Raw genomic sequence first — 23,396 nt, 5'->3', positions numbered from 1 at the left:
AAATGAAATATTTTGATATCTATGCATTCATTATGCATAAGCCTAATAATCTAAAAATATCTTACTCGGTATTGTGGACAAACTTATTGATGCTATGAATTTGGATTGCAACATGCAGCAATTAGGAACTATAATAACGCATCTACGAGATAAGTGGCGCAAGCCATATAGCAGCATGGCTCGATTTGAAGAAAAGAATAAAAAAATGGCTGCAAAGCCATAGTTGTGAAGATTTAAAAGTAACACCAATACCTATTGGAAGACCAATTAAGGCAAACTTTGATGACTACTCTACTAAAACCAAAAAATATAAAATTTGTCACTTAACTTAAATGTATACTGCTTCTGCGTTACAATTTGCTTCAGAAATTAAACGGAGAAAAGAAAATCCAAATGAAAAACCCTCAAAAAAAGATTGAAGAATGTCTAAAGATGAAGCTATTTGTATTTTTTCAGATGCTAGATTGACAAAAGCTTCCTACCAAATTCCTACCAAATTCCTTCCAAATTCGAAATCAAGCAGTTAAAAAGGAGTTGATATATATCCTCAATACAATGATGTTCGAGATGCAAAGCTGTTATGCTACCCTTCAGATATATCCGTCTCAGATTCTTCAGCTGAAATAAATCTGGAATCTTTAGTGGATCATACAGCAAAAAGAATGTGTAAGGCACAGTATGATGTCCTTAGCACTAAAGGCACTCCAAATAAACTTTCTCTGATATACAAAATACATCATAAAATACAAATTACTATTATTGATTGAAAAGTTCACACTGCTCTTTCAGATGTTACAAATTTTAGCCAATGCTGTAGTATATGTGGGGCAAATCCCAAAGCAATGAATGGTATTAAAAAAATGGTTTAGAAAAAGGGAATGACAGGCAGTTATTCATTTGGTTTATCATCCTTACAGGCTTGAATACGTTTTTTGAATGTTTATTACATAGTGGATATAAAATGACTTTAAAAAAGTGACTGGCAAGAACACTAGAAGATAAATCTAAAGTAAAGGCTCTGAAACAACAAATTCAAAATAGATTTAAGGATAAAATGGGCTTGATAGTAGATGTTCCAAAATCTAGTGGTAGTGAAACATCAAATGGTGGAAATACGGCGCTAAAAGCATTTCATAATGAGGAAAAGTTTGAAGAAAATTTAAATATTGATGCTGAATTGATTCTAAATTTGCATACTATATTGGCAACAATTTCATGTGATTCAGACATTCACCCTGATAAATTTAAGGCTTTCTGTTTAAAACAGTTCAACTTTATGTTCATCATTACCCTTGGTACAATATGCAACAATCTCTTCACAAAATTTTAATCCATGCTTCTGAAATTATTAAAACTTTAGCATTACCCATTGGTATGTATTCTGAAGAAGCTCAAGAAGCACGCAATAAAAACTTTCAAAACTATCGTAAATATTTTGCAAGTAAATCATCTTGTGTGAAAACTAAACAAGATTTTTGTTTTGGTATGACTTCAGGAAGTCATATCAAAACAAAAAACTTACGAGCTGGAGTTATTTGCTTATTGAGGTCATCCACAGATGATATTAGTCTATATATATGTCTTTTGTATCTTTATAACTTTGGAAATGTGAGTTCCTATATGAAAGTGTGGCTGTAAGTTAAAACAAATAGCTATGCTCAATCATATTGAATCATCAAACTAATTTGCATACTAAGTTTAGAAACATTTGGCTAAAAATAACCCTTTGGAACTAAGCATAAATATGTGTTGCTATGCAACTGGGGTTGTCATGGCAACCACAAAAAAAATCATGCTCATTCAAATTATAATTATCCAATTACAATATATACCAAACTTTGAGGCCTATGGATGAAAGGAAATAAAGTTACAACTTTTTTCCAAAAATATAGGATTCTGGCCCACTGTGCAATGTCCCTTATCTGGTCAGAACCAACATCGAACCTCAAACCTCTTTATTCTAAGAAAGAACTTAAATCACTGTACCACTGATGCAATGAAGTTATTTTGCATTTTCACTAGTAATTGTTACAAATTGTTCCTTATATGATATCCTAATATTAATAAAACAATAACAAAAATATTTACCACGGATTCTACTGTGATTATAAAAACGATTTCTTTTAATTTAACAATTGATTGTTTTTTTCAAAATAACCACTTTTTATAAAGTTGAAGTAGAAGGCCAAATATTTATAATGAAAAAAAGTATTAAGTAATTTGAAATCAGCATAAAAAATTAATTAAGAAAAAGTAGTTAAACTACACAAAATCCAAAAGTAGTTAAATTCGGATCCCCTTACTTTTAGATTGTCCATAAATTTTAAGCGATTGTCCATAAATTACACAACGCTAAATTTGTTTAAAAAAGACAAGTTGGAGATCTTAAGCTTATTTATGTAGCGATTTTCATGTAACTTAATGAGCTGTTTTAATTTTTAATTTAACTTAAGGCTCTGCGAGGGAAAATGTTTGACCTTTTTTGTTTTGTTTATTTGTAAAATTTAGCGTTGAGTAAATTGTGAATGACCCCTAATGTTTATTAACTTCGTGTTACGTGATACCACACGTAGTAGAAAAATAAGGAAATATTTATCGAACAAATAATTAAATAAGTTTCTTATTGAAAAGTAACTTTGTACTAAAAGTTTTTTAAGAATTTTTACTAGTACTAGTTTCTTATAAACAATTTATATGATTGCTAAAGAAGAAAATGTGCATTGCATAAATGTTAAACGAAGTTATAAAGCACTATCTACAACTGAAAACAACATCTTAAATGAGTATTTGATTTGCACGCCATTCCATTTGATAGCGAATGAAATAAGTAAAAACGTAACAAACTATGGAAACTCTTATGAAACTTTAAGTCATTTCGTCGTAACTTTAATTAATAGTTAATTGGGAAAATAGAACTTTTAAAATAAGAAACTTTTTTAAGCCCATTTGCTCGGTTTCTTATTTTTTTTATACCGTGTATACGAGCAAATACTGATAGTACCAGTAGTACAGTAACCGGTATTGCATGTCCCTCTAATAATAACTAAATAAAAATTGAAAATGAATGAAACCGCAACAACTGCATATAAAAACACACTAAAGGGTGCACACAAAAAAAGAAGAGACAGTTGATTATTAATTTAAAAATTGAACTCAGAAACTAATTTTTAAGTTTATCTAGTTAATAAAAAACAGTTAATTAATCTGATAACCAATGTAAATAGTTATAACATAAATAAAAGAGCAGATAGAGCCCCTCTAATTCACATGCAACTACTCTTATTTTTTGTATGTATATATATATATATATATATTTATATATATATATATATATATATATATATATATATATATATATATATATATATATATATATATATATATATATTTACTTATATATATATAATATACTTATATATATATTTATACATATGTATATGTATAAATATATATATTTAAATATATATATTTAAATATATATATTTAAATATATATATATATATATATATATATATATATAATATATATATATATATATTTACTTATATATGTTTATTATTCCTCTCCTCTTTAGTCTTTTCCCAACTAAACTTGTTTCAGTATGCTTAAAAAGACATTCACTTACGTCAATGATCCCCTAAAATAATCAGTCTCTGCTTGGACTCCTTATTTAACTGATATATCTTTGGTTAAATCTGTTTTACAAAAACCAACAAAAATATATTTTTAAATCTCCCACCTTAGGTATTGACGTCTACGATGCAATATTATTCAATTCGATAAACTAAGGGGCTAATCATATGGGAAAAAACATTCCACCTAACCAAAGTACTTGGTTAGGCAGGTAGAATTACAGCTCGTGATTATATGGAGAAATTATCTAGGCCAAGTCAGGCGTTTTTAAAGTCACACAATAATTGATTACATATGACACGGCTGTTTCACTCAATATAAAAACGAGCGTGACGTCATGAGTTTATCAAAAAAAAAAGTATTTTCGCTTAAAAAGTATAAAAATTCACAAACTTTAAATTAATAGTAACTTTTTTATATAAATGCTTTCATCTTACAATTGAAAAAATATAAAAGATCTATCTTTCCTTGTTAAATAAATATTTACATTAATTGGTATAAAAATAAATATTCCAAAAATATTTTTATTAATTTAGAACCACTTTTCTAGTTTTCGCATATTTTCCGGAAGACATGAGTTGGGCCAACTAAGATTTCATAACATAGCTTTGTGCTTGATATTTGAAATTTGGAACACTTAACCCTAAATGTCCATTCTATCAGATTCCTGCGTCATCCTAAAGAATTTTTTACAAAAAGACTGTTTATAAAGCATTTATATTTTTTAATTGATCGTTTTTAAATGGAAAACGTAACTTTTTTAATGAATGACGTAAGTTAATGAAATTTCAACCTTTTATGCAAATGAAAATAAAAAAATTATTTTTTGTGCCTTCAGCTATGTTATGAAATATGTTTTCAAAAATGTCATGTTTTACAACTAATCTTGTTAGTTTTAGGCGTACATTTGTGTTGACGTTTTTTTGCGATGACGTAACCTTTATGCGTTACGTCCCAAACTATTTATAAACGAATATTCTCCAAACAACTGTTTCGGCAAGTCAATTTTTGAAGTATAAAAGTAAACAAAGTTACGCGGAATTTTTCTCTTTGGATTATTTAACTAATATCAGATAAGTTGATAAATCCACTTTTATCTAGTGCATATATTTGTTAATTAATATTATTTTATTTGTTTTTATTATATTTATTAATAAGTCAAAATTAATTTGATTACAATGTATTCAACTGAGAGGGAAATTCTAAAACAACGTATTGGATGGAAAAATGGTTGGGAAGATAGGTGTAACTTTCCTTTTGTTAAGCGATTAATTAGGACAGATAAGATCAGTAACAATGTCATTTCCATTTTAGTCTTTAAAATAAGAGGTGATATAATATATAATATAGGTGATTTAAATTTGCAAATGTTTTGCTATTAGCGATAAGGATTTAGTTGTGGTTGATTCTTATTTAGGCGACGACAACATTGGTTCCTCTGAATTATTTTGTGGGTTTGAAATGCATGAACTTATTTTTAATGTGCCACTATTTTTAAAATTCCATAAAACTATTGGGTTGCTAAGTGAAGAGGAGGGAGAGTGTTTGCATAATAGCGTAAATAAGGAATTTAGACAGTTGCATTCAGTAAGAAATCAGGAGCAGAAGCTGCATCTTGTTTTAAAACGCTTTGATTGCTCAGCAAAGCTGATAGGAAGCTTCAAGCCTCTAAGGTGAGAAAGTGTGTTGTGTGTTCTGAGCGTGGCAAAAATTCATTTTATAGACAAGGTCTTCTTCTTGTTTGTGGTCATCAAATTTAGTTAAAATATTTAAAAAATTAAAAACAACAACAACAAAAAAAAACTATTTACAAGTAAGTTAAATTGTATGAGATCTTTAATTTATGTATAAGATAATTTTATTCTGTTCTAATAATTGTGTGATGTTAGTTTAAAATATTATATTTTAATATATTGATTTTATATATTAGGTAGGTGCCCATTCTGTTCCTATCTTCAGAAGTTATTTATACCTATGCAATACCTTCGCTCATGTTAAAGAATGGAATACTAATCTTGCATCAAATGTATGTAAAAATCTAGCTTTTATATATTAACTTGTGATCAGAGTAACTAAAACCAGTTGGTTGGGTATGATCTTGTATGTTTGTGTATTTAAATTAAAAAATGTATTGTCCTTCATTATATGTAACATTTTTTTATAGATATATTACATATCCATTCGATGTTTATCACCAGAAGTTAGTTCTACCTTTGCAGTACCTCTGCTCTACATACCTCCTGGTTAAAGAATGGAATATAAATCTCATATCAAGTTGGTGTAAAAATTTAGTTCAATAAATTAAGAATTTGTAAACGTTATCAAAATTTTGAGTGGAGCAATTGTTTTTCTGGTTTAGCATGAGTATGAATCTGATATCAATTGGATGTACAAAGATAGTTTACTACTTAAAGAACCTATCAGTAAACCAACTGATTATAAAACAGTTTTTAATGGGAATAAAAACAAATTTTCAAAAAATTTCAGTTAGCTATTTGTATATTCAAACACTTTATTTATTGAGAGAAGAGACTATAGATTCAAGTGCTATAAAATAATTCTACTACCAAAAGCGACATTAATTCAAAAACTTAAACTCAAATTTGGTCATGAATTATTTTATTAGACTTTGTGAGTGTTTATTTATTAACAACTTAACACCATATTATTAGAACTGTATGCACAGAAAAAAATAAATGCTTAAGCTTTGAATGTTTTGACTAAATATTCCAAAATTGAAATCTGGCTTTATTTTGCAATGCAATGAATTTATTGGCTTAGGAAAATAAGTTTCTAAAACAAGAACTCCTAGATTTAAAAATGTACTCTTTTAACAGCTAATCCCCCTTTTAACTACATTTTTCATAACTTTGCGAAAAGTGCGGTTTGCTTTCAGACTTCAATAAAGTCTGTTTTAGCTATCCTTAAACAATTAAGTAAGGTTTTTTTGTTTTTTTAATGGTCAAACAATGGGCATATTTGAGAATAACTATCAGAAATAAATTTTTCTGATTTTTTTTTTATAAAAAGTAACATCAAATTACTTGAATTCAGCCAACCTCATCATTTGTCGCGTTTTTTTTAAACTTAAAGAAGTTTTTTTACTAATGTTTTAAATGTCGTAAGATGAAACATTTTATTGGTGTTTTTATTCTTTTTACAAAACAAAATTATCTTTAATATTTTAAAAGTTATAGAAGTTTTAGTAACACCCCTTAAGTCAATATTTTCAAAAAATAACAAGAAGCCGTTAAGCTCGGTTTGAGACAGCCGTGATGATCATTGTAATTTGTGCTAATTTGAAAATTAAACTAAAAATTATATTTTTTAAATAATCATTTATAATTGCTACAAATAACCTGATATTTTTCTATTCTTAAAAAATACGTATTAAAAGCTTGATATTATTGATTATTTTGCATTATTGAGCATTTACAAATTAAGTATCTTGTTCAATTTATAACCAACTAACAAAAAAACGTCGCCTCAAAAAACATAAAAACGCAAACGAATTCTTCAATTTTTTTACATACATGTGAACAAATAAAACGTAAAAATTGGGGCAAATGCAATTTAAATTTTAAAACAAAGCTGACTTTAAGCTTGTGTTCATATAAAGAACTTTTACTCCACCTAACCGGAATCCCGTTAGTTCATAGGCGAGATCTAGCCTATGAACTAACGGGAATATAAATACAATTAGGTAGAATGATTTTTACCTATGAGAAAAGCCCCTAATATACATTTTAGTATACTTAATAACAATTTAAATTTTATATAATATTGTTTCTCAACTGATTAGCTTTTCGTTAAATAGTCATCAATTAAAAATCCGTCGTAAGTATAGTCGTATTTTCGTTAAATAGTCATCAATTAAAAATCCGTCGTAAGTATGAAATTGCATTTCAAGATACAACCAATCTGATTAACAGATCAGTATAATTTGAAACCTTAAAAAGGTTTAAAGTTGCAAATAAAATTATGTATACAAAAAAATCACGTCGAATGTTAGTTTTCAAAAAAATTATTTCACGTAAAGTATTAAAAATAAAAAAAATAAAATGTGAAATAATGTATAAAAGAAAAGAAAGTTTATCTAAAAACTAATTTTTTATTATGTATTTTATTAGCCAGGCTGAAAAAAAAAATATTGACTAATGGTAAAATCACGAATAAAATTATGATTTATTAACAACTATGTATCACAACATTTTAAACAACATATATATATATATATATATATATATATATATATATATATATATATATATATATATATATATACATATATATAAATATTGGTATACATATATATATATATATATATATATATATATATATATATATATATATATATATATATATAATGTTGTTTTATTGTACCAAGTTATGATACAAAGTCTCTTGTTCGTTGGAGAGTGATCAATATTAAGTAAATTGTTTACAAAATAGATCAGTATTAATATATAAAAAGTTTGATTATTTAAAAAAATACAACTTTGTGATGGAACTTAAAGTTTCATGCCCTTCGGCAATCATCAGCCATATTTTATTCTTTAAATTAAGAAAAAACCGTTAAAAAATACAAAATACAGAAATTGACAGAAAAAACATAACAAAGCAATGGAATGAGTTCTGACGTCAAAACAAACAAACAATATTTAATTAATTAGAAAATTGATCAATCACCCGTGTCGAATAGGGCGAGAAGAAATTTGTTTCGATGCCTGCACTTGGATAGCATTTCACTTTTTTTGTTTAGTAGATTTTTATTTTTGGAAAATAGAATTTCATATTTTTCGTTTGTGCATAGTTTGCAGGCCTTCGTGGTTGGGTTGTAAGCATTGCATTGTCTAATTATTTTCCATTTAACAACTGGGTTTAAGTTAGCATCTTTTAATTTCCAAAATTCTTTTGACAACTCGGTGTCGTTTTTGTACTTTAGAATGTTAAATGATTTTATATGGTTGGCATATCTAATTTTGAATGGTGTTTCACTTATACCGATGTAGGATTTGTTGACAGGAGTGTTAGTAGGATTATTGGAACTTATATTGGCTTGGTATATAATGTTTTTTGTTAAGCATTGGTTTGATAAAGGGCAGGTATTTTTATTAAGGCAGTTGCAGTTGGTTTTAGGTGGAATTTTTTTGTTATTCATAATTTGTTGATTGTGTGCGTTTAAAAAAGACTTCATATTCGGCATACAGCTATAACTTATTTTTATCGTGTTTCTGTTAAAAATTTTGTGGAGTCTGTGATTTATTGGGAAGTGTTTGGTGATCAAGGTTAAAAAGCTTTTTCCTATATTAGTGCTAACATTTTTGCTGAAAGGAGGGTTGAACCATATGATGTTGCGTTTACGGTTTTTGGTATGAGGTAAATTTAAATTAGGGTGATATGAAAGTTTGTGATTAAAACCGGATCTTAATAGCGCGTCATTGTACATAGGAGTAGATCTTTGGAAAATTTCTTCACTTGACGAATTTGCAGACAATCTTAACTCAACTGAATGCGGAAGCTGCTTTAAAATATTAGGCGGGTGGTTCGAATCGGCATGAATGTAGTTTAAAGAATTTCCGGGCTTAGAATATGGTTGGAAAGTATGGTCATTAAGATTTAATGTGACGTCAAGGTAATTTATAATTTTCATATTGCACTGTATTGATATAGTGAGTTCGTTTTTTTTAAATATTTCAACAAAATGTTTTTTGATTTTTTCCATTTGGGGGCCACTCATTTTTTTAAAAATTGCTAAACCATCATCGCGGTATAATCCGAAATCATTTTTATTATAAAATTGTGCAATTTGAAACAAAAGATATATTCCCACAAGTTCACAAACTTCAGCACCGTCAAATGCTCCCATTGAAACATCGAATAAGCCGCTTGATTTTTTTATCCAAACTTGATCATCATTAAATAATAATGATTTTCGTGCGTGATAGATCAATGTTTTTTGGTTAGGTTCAATGTTTAGATGTTGCTCGGCAAAATGAATAGCGTTATTAAGGAGTTTTTCTGTTATCGAAGGGTAAAAATCAACAATATCAAAAATAAGGAATTTATAAAGGCATTTATCACTGATGCAATTAAACCAGTTTGTGGTATCTTGGGTTTTTTTCCACTGATTGAGATGAAGTTTCTTTGCAAGTTCAGAGTTTATATTGGAAAGTATAACTTTACTAATTCTTCCGATTTCATTTTTGGCGGGGTTTAATAAACGGACAGTTGGATTATTTGTAAAGTTTTCTTTATGATCTTTTAATTTTATAAAACAATTTGAAGAAGTATTAATGTCAATTTTATTGAAAGCGTCGTGATTTTTTAAAATTCGTTTACCTTCTTTATTTATTTGATTTTTTATTTTTGTATTCGATTTTTTGTATGTTGAGGTGATAGCATTTGTAAGCAAATGGGTATAATTTTCTTTAGATATATTATATAAGTTGGATGTTTTATCGGAAAAAGTATATGTAAGTTTACTATTGCGTATGGTAGATATGTCATCTTTTAACTTGTTTTGGAAACTATTGTATACTTTACGAAATTTAATGTTTTTTATAAGATCTATCAGGTCGTTTTCAAATGCAGACATATCAGAAATTTGTTTGGGATAATTTGATGATTTTATGCCGTAAATGTTATAAATATTATTTTCCTTACTTTTTTGATCTTTATTAAGAAAGAAGAAAGCTTTCCATCTCATTCTTTTAATTAATGCTTCGGTTTTATCAAGTAATTGTATTCTGTAGTTCTTTATTGATGGAATCGGAATGTTCTTGATTGAATAATTCAAGTTAGTTTTTTTCATTGCGTAGACGACTTGAGAAGAGTGCTCGACGTATGGAGCTAAATAATGTTGTTTTATTGTACCAAGTTATGATACAAAGTCTCTTGTTCGTTGGAGAGTGATCAATATTAAGTAAATTGTTTACAAAATAGATCAGTATTAATATATAAAAAGTTTGATTATTTAAAAAAATACAACTTTGTGATGGAACTTAAAGTTTCATGCCCTTCGGCAATCATCAGCCATATTTTATTCTTTAAATTAAGAAAAAACCGTTAAAAAATACAAAATACAGAAATTGACAGAAAAAACATAACAAAGCAATGGAATGAGTTCTGACGTCAAAACAAACAAACAATATTTAATTAATTAGAAAATTGATCAATCACCCGTGTCGAATAGGGCGAGAAGAAATTTGTTTCGATGCCTGCACTTGGATAGCATTTCACTTTTTTTGTTTAGTAGATTTTTATTTTTGGAAAATAGAATTTCATATTTTTCGTTTGTGCATAGTTTGCAGGCCTTCGTGGTATCACTATATCAATACAGTGCAATATGAAAATTATAAATTACCTTGACGTCACATTAAATCTTAATGACCATACTTTCCAACCATATTCTAAGCCCGGAAATTCTTTAAACTACATTCATGCCGATTCGAACCACCCGCCTAATATTTTAAAGCAGCTTCCGCATTCAGTTGAGTTAAGATTGTCTGCAAATTCGTCAAGTGAAGAAATTTTCCAAAGATCTACTCCTATGTACAATGACGCGCTATTAAGATCCGGTTTTAATCACAAACTTTCATATCACCCTAATTTAAATTTACCTCATACCAAAAACCGTAAACGCAACATCATATGGTTCAACCCTCCTTTCAGCAAAAATGTTAGCACTAATATAGGAAAAAGCTTTTTAACCTTGATCAACAAACACTTCCCAATAAATCACAGACTCCACAAAATTTTTAACAGAAACACGATAAAAATAAGTTATAGCTGTATGCCGAATATGAAGTCTTTTTTAAACGCACACAATCAACAAATTATGAATAACAAAAAAATTCCACCTAAAACCAACTGCAATTGCCTTAATAAAAATACCTGCCCTTTATCAAACCAATGCTTAACAAAAAACATTATATACCAAGCCAATATAAGTTCCAATAATCCTACAAACACTCCTGTCAACAAATCCTACATCGGTATAAGTGAAACACCATTCAAAATTAGATATGCCAACCATATAAAATCATTTAACATTCTAAAGTACAAAAACGACACCGAGTTGTCAAAAGAATTTTGGAAATTAAAAGATGCTAACTTAAACCCAGTTGTTAAATGGAAAATAATTAGACAATGCAATGCTTACAACCCAACCACGAAGGCCTGCAAACTATGCACAAACGAAAAATATGAAATTCTATTTTCCAAAAATAAAAATCTACTAAACAAAAAAAGTGAAATGCTATCCAAGTGCAGGCATCGAAACAAATTTCTTCTCGCCCTATTCGACACGGGTGATTGATCAATTTTCTAATTAATTAAATATTGTTTGTTTGTTTTGACGTCAGAACTCATTCCATTGCTTTGTTATGTTTTTTCTGTCAATTTCTGTATTTTGTATTTTTTAACGGTTTTTTCTTAATTTAAAGAATAAAATATGGCTGATGATTGCCGAAGGGCATGAAACTTTAAGTTCCATCACAAAGTTGTATTTTTTTAAATAATCAAACTTTTTATATATTAATACTGATCTATTTTGTAAACAATTTACTTAATATTGATCACTCTCCAACGAACAAGAGACTTTGTATCATAACTTGGTACAATAAAACAACATTATTTAGCTCCATACGTCGAGCACTCTTCTCAAGTCGTCTACGCAATGAAAAAAACTAACTTGAATTATTCAATCAAGAACATTCCGATTCCATCAATAAAGAACTACAGAATACAATTACTTGATAAAACCGAAGCATTAATTAAAAGAATGAGATGGAAAGCTTTCTTCTTTCTTAATAAAGATCAAAAAAGTAAGGAAAATAATATTTATAACATTTACGGCATAAAATCATCAAATTATCCCAAACAAATTTCTGATATGTCTGCATTTGAAAACGACCTGATAGATCTTATAAAAAACATTAAATTTCGTAAAGTATACAATAGTTTCCAAAACAAGTTAAAAGATGACATATCTACCATACGCAATAGTAAACTTACATATACTTTTTCCGATAAAACATCCAACTTATATAATATATCTAAAGAAAATTATACCCATTTGCTTACAAATGCTATCACCTCAACATACAAAAAATCGAATACAAAAATAAAAAATCAAATAAATAAAGAAGGTAAACGAATTTTAAAAAATCACGACGCTTTCAATAAAATTGACATTAATACTTCTTCAAATTGTTTTATAAAATTAAAAGATCATAAAGAAAACTTTACAAATAATCCAACTGTCCGTTTATTAAACCCCGCCAAAAATGAAATCGGAAGAATTAGTAAAGTTATACTTTCCAATATAAACTCTGAACTTGCAAAGAAACTTCATCTCAATCAGTGGAAAAAAACCCAAGATACCACAAACTGGTTTAATTGCATCAGTGATAAATGCCTTTATAAATTCCTTATTTTTGATATTGTTGATTTTTACCCTTCGATAACAGAAAAACTCCTTAATAACGCTATTCATTTTGCCGAGCAACATCTAAACATTGAACCTAACCAAAAAACATTGATCTATCACGCACGAAAATCATTATTATTTAATGATGATCAAGTTTGGATAAAAAAATCAAGCGGCTTATTCGATGTTTCAATGGGAGCATTTGACGGTGCTGAAGTTTGTGAACTTGTGGGAATATATCTTTTGTTTCAAATTGCACAATTTTATAATAAAAATGATTTCGGATTATACCGCGATGATGGTTTAGCAATTTTTAAAAAAATGAGTGGCCCCCAAATGGAAAAAATCAAAAAACATTTTGTTGAAATATTTAAAAAAAACGAACTCACTATATCAATACAGTGCAATATGAAAATTATAAATTACCTTGACGTCACATTAAATCTTAATGACCATACTTTCCAACCATATTCTAAGCCCGGAAATTCTTTAAACTACATTCATGCCGATTCGAACCACCCGCCTAATATTTTAAAGCAGCTTCCGCATTCAGTTGAGTTAAGATTGTCTGCAAATTCGTCAAGTGAAGAAATTTTCCAAAGATCTACTCCTATGTACAATGACGCGCTATTAAGATCCGGTTTTAATCACAAACTTTCATATCACCCTAATTTAAATTTACCTCATACCAAAAACCGTAAACGCAACATCATATGGTTCAACCCTCCTTTCAGCAAAAATGTTAGCACTAATATAGGAAAAAGCTTTTTAACCTTGATCACCAAACACTTCCCAATAAATCACAGACTCCACAAAATTTTTAACAGAAACACGATAAAAATAAGTTATAGCTGTATGCCGAATATGAAGTCTTTTTTAAACGCACACAATCAACAAATTATGAATAACAAAAAAATTCCACCTAAAACCAACTGCAACTGCCTTAATAAAAATACCTGCCCTTTATCAAACCAATGCTTAACAAAAAACATTATATACCAAGCCAATATAAGTTCCAATAATCCTACTAACACTCCTGTCAACAAATCCTACATCGGTATAAGTGAAACACCATTCAAAATTAGATATGCCAACCATATAAAATCATTTAACATTCTAAAGTACAAAAACGACACCGAGTTGTCAAAAGAATTTTGGAAATTAAAAGATGCTAACTTAAACCCAGTTGTTAAATGGAAAATAATTAGACAATGCAATGCTTACAACCCAACCACGAAGGCCTGCAAACTATGCACAAACGAAAAATATGAAATTCTATTTTCCAAAAATAAAAATCTACTAAACAAAAAAAGTGAAATGCTATCCAAGTGCAGGCATCGAAACAAATTTCTTCTCGCCCTATTCGACACGGGTGATTGATCAATTTTCTAATTAATTAAATATTGTTTGTTTGTTTTGACGTCAGAACTCATTCCATTGCTTTGTTATGTTTTTTCTGTCAATTTCTGTATTTTGTATTTTTTAACGGTTTTTTCTTAATTTAAAGAATAAAATATGGCTGATGATTGCCGAAGGGCATGAAACTTTAAGTTCCATCACAAAGTTGTATTTTTTTAAATAATCAAACTTTTTATATATATATATATATATATATATATATATATATATATATATATATATATATACATATATATATATATATATATATATATATATATATGCATATATATAAATATAGGTATACATACATATATATATATATATATATATATATATATTTATATATATATATATATATATATATATATATATATATATATATATATATATATATATATATATATTAGTATGCTTTAGTTACATACATACAATCATATATGTACATATTTATATATATACATGCATATACATATATATATATACATATTTATATATTCATATACATATATCAATATACATATATATATATTTATATATATATATATATATATATATATATATATATATATATATATATATTAAAGTAAGCTTTAGTTACTTTATAAAAAAAATGTTTTATTATAATTACAGTTCTTGGTTAGAAAATATTCAACGTTCTTTGATTTGATTTTTTATAAATCAGTTATTTTAAAGCAATATTAATAGAATATCCCATACACATTTTTCTTCCTATTTACAAGTTCTTTCTACTTAAAAAATATCAATGTGCTGCCAATACTTTTATTATAAACTGCTGATATATATTGTTTTATAAATAACAAGATCAGCAGAATCCGCTTTTATTATCAATTTAACAAACATCTGGTTTGAGACTTATAGGGATGTTTCTTTGTAAGCGTAAATACCGTTTGGTATTGACGCGAGAATCGGAGATATTGGACAATGTTTTATAACAAGAGTTTCTTTTGAACCATTGATAAGATTAATGTCAATTAAATGCTTCGTATCAATTGTCTTTGCGCAAATGACGTGCTTTTGAGTTTTTTTTTCATGCGTTTTGTTTTCATCTCCTTCATATACAATAAAAGCTATTTAATATCTGTTTGAGTTAAATACTCAATTGCTTTATCATGTTGCTTTATCTGACGATTCACTTCACCTAGGTTGTTAAGAGAAGAAGCACCAGGTGGATAAGGTTTGTTTTTATAAATGATAATACATACAAAGATTATTCACCACACGATCAGGTAGTTTGTATATCTCTTGTTTGACGTCAAATAATCTATCCTAAGCATGAGGTGATAAGTCAGGTTGCAATTTGTCTGGGTCGCCCATTTTTGGTGTCTAAACTCAGTGTTTTCTTAGGGTAGTTAATTTTAACTACATTCTCCCTTAGGAGTTTAATGGCTCTCGTCTCATAGTGAAATCAGCCTTATTAATCATTCATACTGTGCAAAAACTCTCTAACTTTGCCTTGATACTCCTTAAAAAATTCCTCATTGCCATGCACAAAACAAACCCTTTCTAGTATATATGGTAAGTTCTTATCTATCTTGCTTGTTTTATATCCTTCATTACGCACATTATACAGCCTCCAATATGTTGTTTTATTAAGTCATATTGTTTGTCACATTCTATTCTGCTAAGCGGTGTTTTCCCTCCAAGATCAAAGTTAACTCCTCTGAGTACTAAATGACTTATATCTAACTTATACTTTTCGGTGGGAATTGTCCATTTCGGTGGGAAATTGTCCACCCTACATTGAAATCTTGAAGTTTACCAAATAGCTTATGTTCTTAAAGTTTCGTTTTATCTTACTACGTTTGGTTTCATCTTGCCCCTCATTTTTTATTAAAATAGCAAATTCCAAATCTGAGAATGGCGTCTATTGCTTCAGTGTCATTGAACCGAGCTCTATTACTGCATATTTACAAGATAAACTTAGGAAACTTACTGTTTACCACATAAGAAGTAATACCTGAGACCATACCAGAAATGTTTATAATTACATTAATCTATTAAAGAACTTCGTTCGATTACCAGACAATGTCACTTCTGCACTTTCTTCTAACTTATTGGCAAATTCATTAAACTTTTTATTCAAATTATCTGTAAGCTGTTCCGTAGTACTCTACATCTTAAATAGACAATCATCTGTTACCTTTTGTGAACTTTCTTCATGCTTTGTTATTTCACTAGCCGTTATATCGTGCAACTTTTCAAGTTTTTTTTTAATTTCTTCCCATTTCCTAATATGGATTTTCGCAACCTCACTAGCTATTAGGGGGACGACCTCGTTTATACTTTTTCTTATTTCTTCTGGTTACGGAGCATAAAACTGTAGTGCTGATGCTAGCTCTTGGTGCTGAATCTTGCTGTATTCAGAATAACTTTTGATTTCTTCTAGTATAGCTTTTAACTTAGATACTTATTTATAGAGCATATTGTTAAATTCTAAGATTTTGTTCTCAAACAACTTTGATGCAAAATCAATCTCTATATGTAACTGTTCTAATACCTTTTCTACTTTTCCTTCCAGTAAGTTTTTCTCTACTTTTTCTTTACTCAAAATTTCATTGCTAGTCATTGATTATTTAAGTTAGTTATAATTTCTCGGTAACCTAGTTCTTTTGACAATTGCTAATTTCATAGTCATATTTATTATTAACCTAATCTCTTATGAAACCACTCGGGGCATAAAAAGTTAGTATTTTTGATCTATATTTTTCTCTACTTGCAATTTAGAAAACCAAACTTATTAGCAATATTTCCATACACTGCCATTACTGCTTTTTCTAGAATCCGTTCCTGCTGGTAAGTTAATTCTATACTTTCTGGTAACTTTATGATAATTGATTCTTCTTTATCTTGATTATTTGATGTAGTATAATCAAATTGAGATTCTATTAATATTGTATGAATCAAGTTAGGCTTAAAAATTCCTACTATCTTTCTTCTTAGATGAGAGTTTTAACTTGTATCTATACTGTATTCTACTTCTGATAAATATTTATATATTTTTTTTTGTTTTACAGATTCATCATCTACTTTAACCATAAATCTAAAACTTTTGTGATTTACCAAGGGAGCTTGATGTTTCTCATACCAAAATGCTTTACTCATATATGACATCATATGATTCTTACTCAAAAATAATTTGCTTGGCTCACGGCAATATAGTTTAAGTAACTGCTGTTGGCAAATTTAACACTAAACGCTCCAAAAAAGTTTCTACCTAACTATTTAACCTATCAGCTTGTTCTTTTGTTAAAGGATAAAACAAATTTATTGTTTTTCCTGGTATGACAAACCTATTGTTTGATAAAGATTTAGCAGAATGTACAGAACTTTTTTTTTATCTCCCTACCATCTTCCTTCATTGGTTTATTTGTACAACTAGTAACAGATTGAGTTAATGGTTTATCTTTTAAGGAATTATTACTACTAACTTCTTCTGTTTTAATAGTTACCACCTCTTTTTTTTCTTTTTTTAAAGAATTTTTTGAAGATGCAGGTAATTCAGATAAAATTTTGAAATCATCAGAACTTTAAAAATTTCTACCTTTATCTATTTTATCTAAATCTTTAAAATTTATTTTGATAACATGAGGGTCACTACAGAAAACATAATCTTGCAAAGCACATATTTCCTGGGTTTTATCAACCATAATTTCAGATTCTATTTGGCTAACAGTGTTAATAGGACTATCCTCTACTAAAGCAATTATTTTTACTAGAATAGTTGTGTCTAAGTCAGGTATTTTGTTATCTAGGTATTCATTATCAAAGTTTATCAGAATAACCCGCTGTATTTTTGTCCAATGAATTTGGATATGAGCATTATTGTTGTTTTGCTGATATTGAGTTTTGATGCTTTTGAGTATGAGTTGGTAATATATTCTCTATATAAGAAATAATTTATTTTGAACTATTTTGCTTTATAGCTAGATTAGTCCTATTTTTAACGTTGATTAACTCTCAGCTATAAGAAGCAGGAAAAGCAAGAGTAGGGTGTCATAGTGATTTATATTGGCAATCATCAAGAGCAATATTTTTTTACAGAAAAATTGTTTTTTAATAATAAAATTATGATTTTCTAAAATATTCATTATTTTTGATAATACCACCTTGCTACAGCCATAGCGTTCCATTAATTCCTCATATGAGGTAATAAAGGAAAAACCAAGAGTTTTATGGGAGGATATCTGATATATTTGGTACTTAGCGTAGAAATGTAGCCAAATTACCTCTTGTAATGATGATAAGTCAAAATTGACAGGAATAGATAATTTAGTTCTGTCAAGAAACTTAATCTTAGATTCACAGGAACTAACATAATCTAAGCACTTAACAATTACCCTATCTGGAGTATGACGAAAGGATTTAAATAAGATATCAGGAAGCGTAGGAGTTAATAAATTACGTTTGTTTTTCTTATTTATGTTTTTATTTTTACTAATAATTAAATAACCCCTTTTTTTTCTAAACTTTGTTGTAAGGTAAACACTTGCGACCTACATCAACCGACTAAGTTAGCCAAACTTTAGGTGAAAGAGAAGTTGATCTTTGTTGATTATTTCTGTAGTTTTTGAAAGCTAGGCTATTGATAAGTAGAAAGTATATTTTTTTAATATTCGATTAATCTTTAGTGGTATTAATATGATCAAAAAGGCATCCAGTATTAGGAACGTTTGACTTATTTTCGTTGAAAATCGAAAATGTAATAAAGTTAAGTTGTTCTTCTTTGGTAGAATCAGCTACTATTTTGATGTTATTTAGACAAAGTAGGGTAAGTATTTCAGTCTTAATCTGAGAAAATAATTGCATTTTTGCTCCATTTGTAGAGCTATGAACAAAAAATGGCTTGATTTCATCAACAAAATAACATAATATAACGCTTATTAGAAATTAAAGCCTATCAGCTATTCTTATTTATTAAAAACTTGTTTTTTACTTTTGAGGGGTTAAGTTCTTTTAGTTCTTAGCTCTTTTTTTTATATTTTAAAATCAAAGTCTATCAAATTAGCCTATTTCATATATATTATGTTGATATATATAATCATTTATTGTTTTAATATTTCAGTATCTAAAAAATCACTTTTTACATAATCTAATACAGAACCTTGTTCTATTTTATGCAGAGTAGATAAATTAAATGTGATTAGATTACTAAATTGCACTAAACTTAAATTAATAGAAGTTCTAGCTTCTCTTAATTGAAACACTAGTAACTTTTTTTTTTAATAGGAGTTATTGATTTATCTACTAATAATAATATAGAAAACGTGTCTAAAAATAAAAGGTCATTATTTTTTAAAAAATCCTCTAAAGATAATAAAGTTTGTGTATAACATTTTAAATAATCAATATTTGTTGTTTTTTCTAATTTAGCAATAGTAAATCTATTAAGACCAAATTATTTTGATAATCAGTAGTTCTTATTTTTGAAACACCTATAGCTGCTTTTAGCTGAATCCCAGTTACCATTGTTTTTATTCCTAAATTATGAGCATATAATTAAATTTACTGAATATAATGTCAACTATAGAATAAATTGTTACTAACAATTGTAATACTGTATTAATAGTAATATAATATTTGTACCATAAAAATTGAGATAAACAAACAGGAGCAAAAAAAATATGTGTATGGGATCTTGTGGAAGAACACCCAAAAGTGTCGTTTTAGTTTTTTAAACCCATCAATCCCAGTGTTTTAGTGCATTACCTCAACTAATTTTATCTCAACTATTACTTAAACTCCCTATATTTACATATCTGGCCCTAAAATGTTTAATAAAGATGCTTTTGAAATACCTAACGGAGCAGCAACTTCGGTAGATGAAAGCACGTTTTGTTTATACAAAGCTTCAGCGCTGCATGCCCTTTGCTTAGCTTTTTCTGATTATTCAATTGGCCTCCCAACCATACGCCCTCTATCTCTAGCACACTTAAAGCTAGCGATAGTACGCTAACGAGTTAAGCCTTTTTCAAATTCAACAAGGAAAGCAAAGACATTGAACATGAACCGTCCTTGTGCAGTTATTACATTAATTGGATCATTTAAACTAATGATATCTATATTATTGGATTTTAGCTCATTAACTGTTTTAATTAAGTGTGGAAAAGATCGACCCATACAATTTAGTTTCTATACTGCTAATGTACCACATGCTTGTATTTCATTTAAAAGAGCTGTCTATTCAGGACGATCGGCTTTAGCACCCTAAGCTACTTCAAGAAAGATTTTATTGCAACCAGCTTTTTTTGATGCATAAATTTGCATATCTATAATTTGATCTTTTGTTGAAATTCTAGCATAACCATATTTTATAGCAATTTAGATCATAATATCTGTTATTTATAGCCTGAACTTTGATGAAGTGAACAGCAATAATTAACTTTTTAACAAGTTAATTAGTTAACAATAACATTCGTTTAAATGAACCATGAATAAAATCAAAAAACTAAAATTAATTTAATTTCAACAACTGAAATTGAAGAGTTATATAGTATTCCAGAATTTTATAAAAATGATAGAGAAATTTTTTTTGCTTTATCCAATAGTGATTATAAATTATTGGACAAATATACGATTTAAAAGCTTAAAACATACATTATCTTACAGTTAGGATTTTTTAGAACCAGTTACCCAGCAGTTTTACAGAATTTAAATTTAATAGCGTTTTGGAGGAGTTATCTTATTTAATCAATTAGTCTTTTGTTTCATCCCAAAACACTTTGAATGATAAGCCTTACCAAAAAAGCATTAAAGACCAACAAACTATTAATCTGAAGTTGTGTGATTATATTGATTAGTCTACGACTATTGTTCCTCAAGTCATGAAGAATTTACTAGAATTGATTTTATATTACCCAAATGCTCACTAACATGAGCTATTTAAATATTTTCAAACAAAGCTATTGTCATCCCCAAATATCAGACATTGCAGGATATCTTTTCTAAAGCATTTAGTGCAGAAGAAGATCGATTAAACAATATAATTTCTTCAATACCTGAAAATATTAGGCAACAACTGCAACAAGTTGCAAACAATAGTGAAACTGTTAAACAATTAGGCATTATTCGAGTGATCAAAAGGATTTTCAATGCACAGCGATTATGTTACAAATTAAGAAAGCACAATAACATGCAGAACTTTACCAGTTTTGTAAATCTTTCATTCCTCAGTTGGGTATTTCTAAAAATAGTATAAATAGTATTAGGTATTACGCAGAATTAGTTGAAAATTACCATGCTTCTCATCTTAGAAAAATGAATGAACTACAACAACAACTCTATTTGATATCCTTTATTTATAATCTTTACCATCAAATTATGGATAATTTAATCGCTACCTTTCAATGTCACAGGAACTATATTTTAGAAGGCGCAAAGAATTATGCCAATGATGCAGCTTTAAAATATGGTGCAAGCCTTGAATTGGATTTTCCAAAACTTGCTCAGTTTCTTAAATGGTTTTCATCTGAATAAAATATGGTGCTGAAATATCTTATCCTGAGCTAACTAATGAAGCTTACGCTATTTTACCTAAAGCTCAATTTGAGCTAATTGCATGGTCTCAAATAGCTGGAAATCGCTCCGCTAATTTCCCGCTATTTGAGACCAGTGACGTTAACTGTCGGATTTGAATTAGCCAATCAAAACAATTATTTGACTGAATTTATTGCATATCTAAAAAACCATTACTAAAAAGGTAAATACCCTGGTACTTTAAAGCTGAAAATCTCCGATGCTAAGCTCACAGCAATTATCAAACCTAGACTCACATATCTTAAAAGCGATGCAGATGCTGAATATATTGACCCATATCTCTCTTCTAGTTTTAAGTATTGACATAAAAAATTACTTTTATTTGCTCTACCAATCTTTAGAAGCGCTCCATATACTAAGTGGTCGTAGTTGTTTTTTTCTAAAACGTTTAACAAGCACCTCTGGCTCTAAAATACCTAGTTTTAAAGCTACAACGTGTCTCACCGCTTCATCGTTGTTCTCTTCTATTAGTTTCCAATTAATAGAGCATTTTATTTATCTCTGATATATTTGTAAATTTTTCTTTTCTTTTGAGCCAATGCTACGTGACTTTTGTTTATTTATTGCCTTTATTCTAGGAAGTAAATCGAAACTTAGCAGATAGCTAATAGCAAACTCTATATTACTTTGACCATTAGTATCAACAAACACTCTATTTATATTCATAATTGTATCATCGTTGATAATGCTTTTGATCATTGATCCAATCTCTAAAGATGAACAAGTTTTAAGTTGAGAGTAAATACATAATGACTTCTTATCAAAATGCCAATAAATCATTACTCCTTTACCTTTATACCTCCTATGCCTTTCGGTCATTAGATTCTGACCCCAGCTGCTAACTCTTGTTGAATCGCTTGCTACTGTTGCAGTCGCAATTCTCCATAAATGTGGATCCCGCATTTTGAAATGTTATAGATAGCAAGACGAATAATTTGTCTAACATTTAGAGCGTTGGTATGTCTTTTTTTAACGTAACGTAAATTGCTGTAGTTTATGCCGCCTGCAATACTATATCTTTTTGTCCAGTATTGCTACCTATGCCATATAAACATAAAAAAAGCTTTTTTCTTAGAACATTCTCAGACATATTGCTACTTTCGGGAATAGTTTCCATTTGTTTTGTAAAATTAATCAGCAAATCAGCTACTTTTAGTAAATCAATCATATTTATACTGAGCCATCTTTGTGCAATTTCTTTTTGTATATCTGTAATATTTACTAGTTCCTGTTGTGCATCAGAGGGAGTAATATTAGTATTGTTTCCAGTAACGCCTTCCTTGACTTTAACAAGAGAAATGCTTGGTATCTGAGCGTTTAAATCTTCTAAATTCTTAGAGATTATAGATTGAAAGTTACTGATAAAATCCTTAGC

The sequence above is a fragment of the Hydra vulgaris genome, chromosome 13 (assembly GCF_038396675.1).
Source record: "Hydra vulgaris chromosome 13, alternate assembly HydraT2T_AEP".
Taxonomy (NCBI): Eukaryota; Metazoa; Cnidaria; class Hydrozoa; order Anthoathecata; family Hydridae; genus Hydra; species Hydra vulgaris.
The sequence above is the reverse complement of the archived record's forward strand: the minus strand, read 5'-3'. Positions refer to the sequence as shown.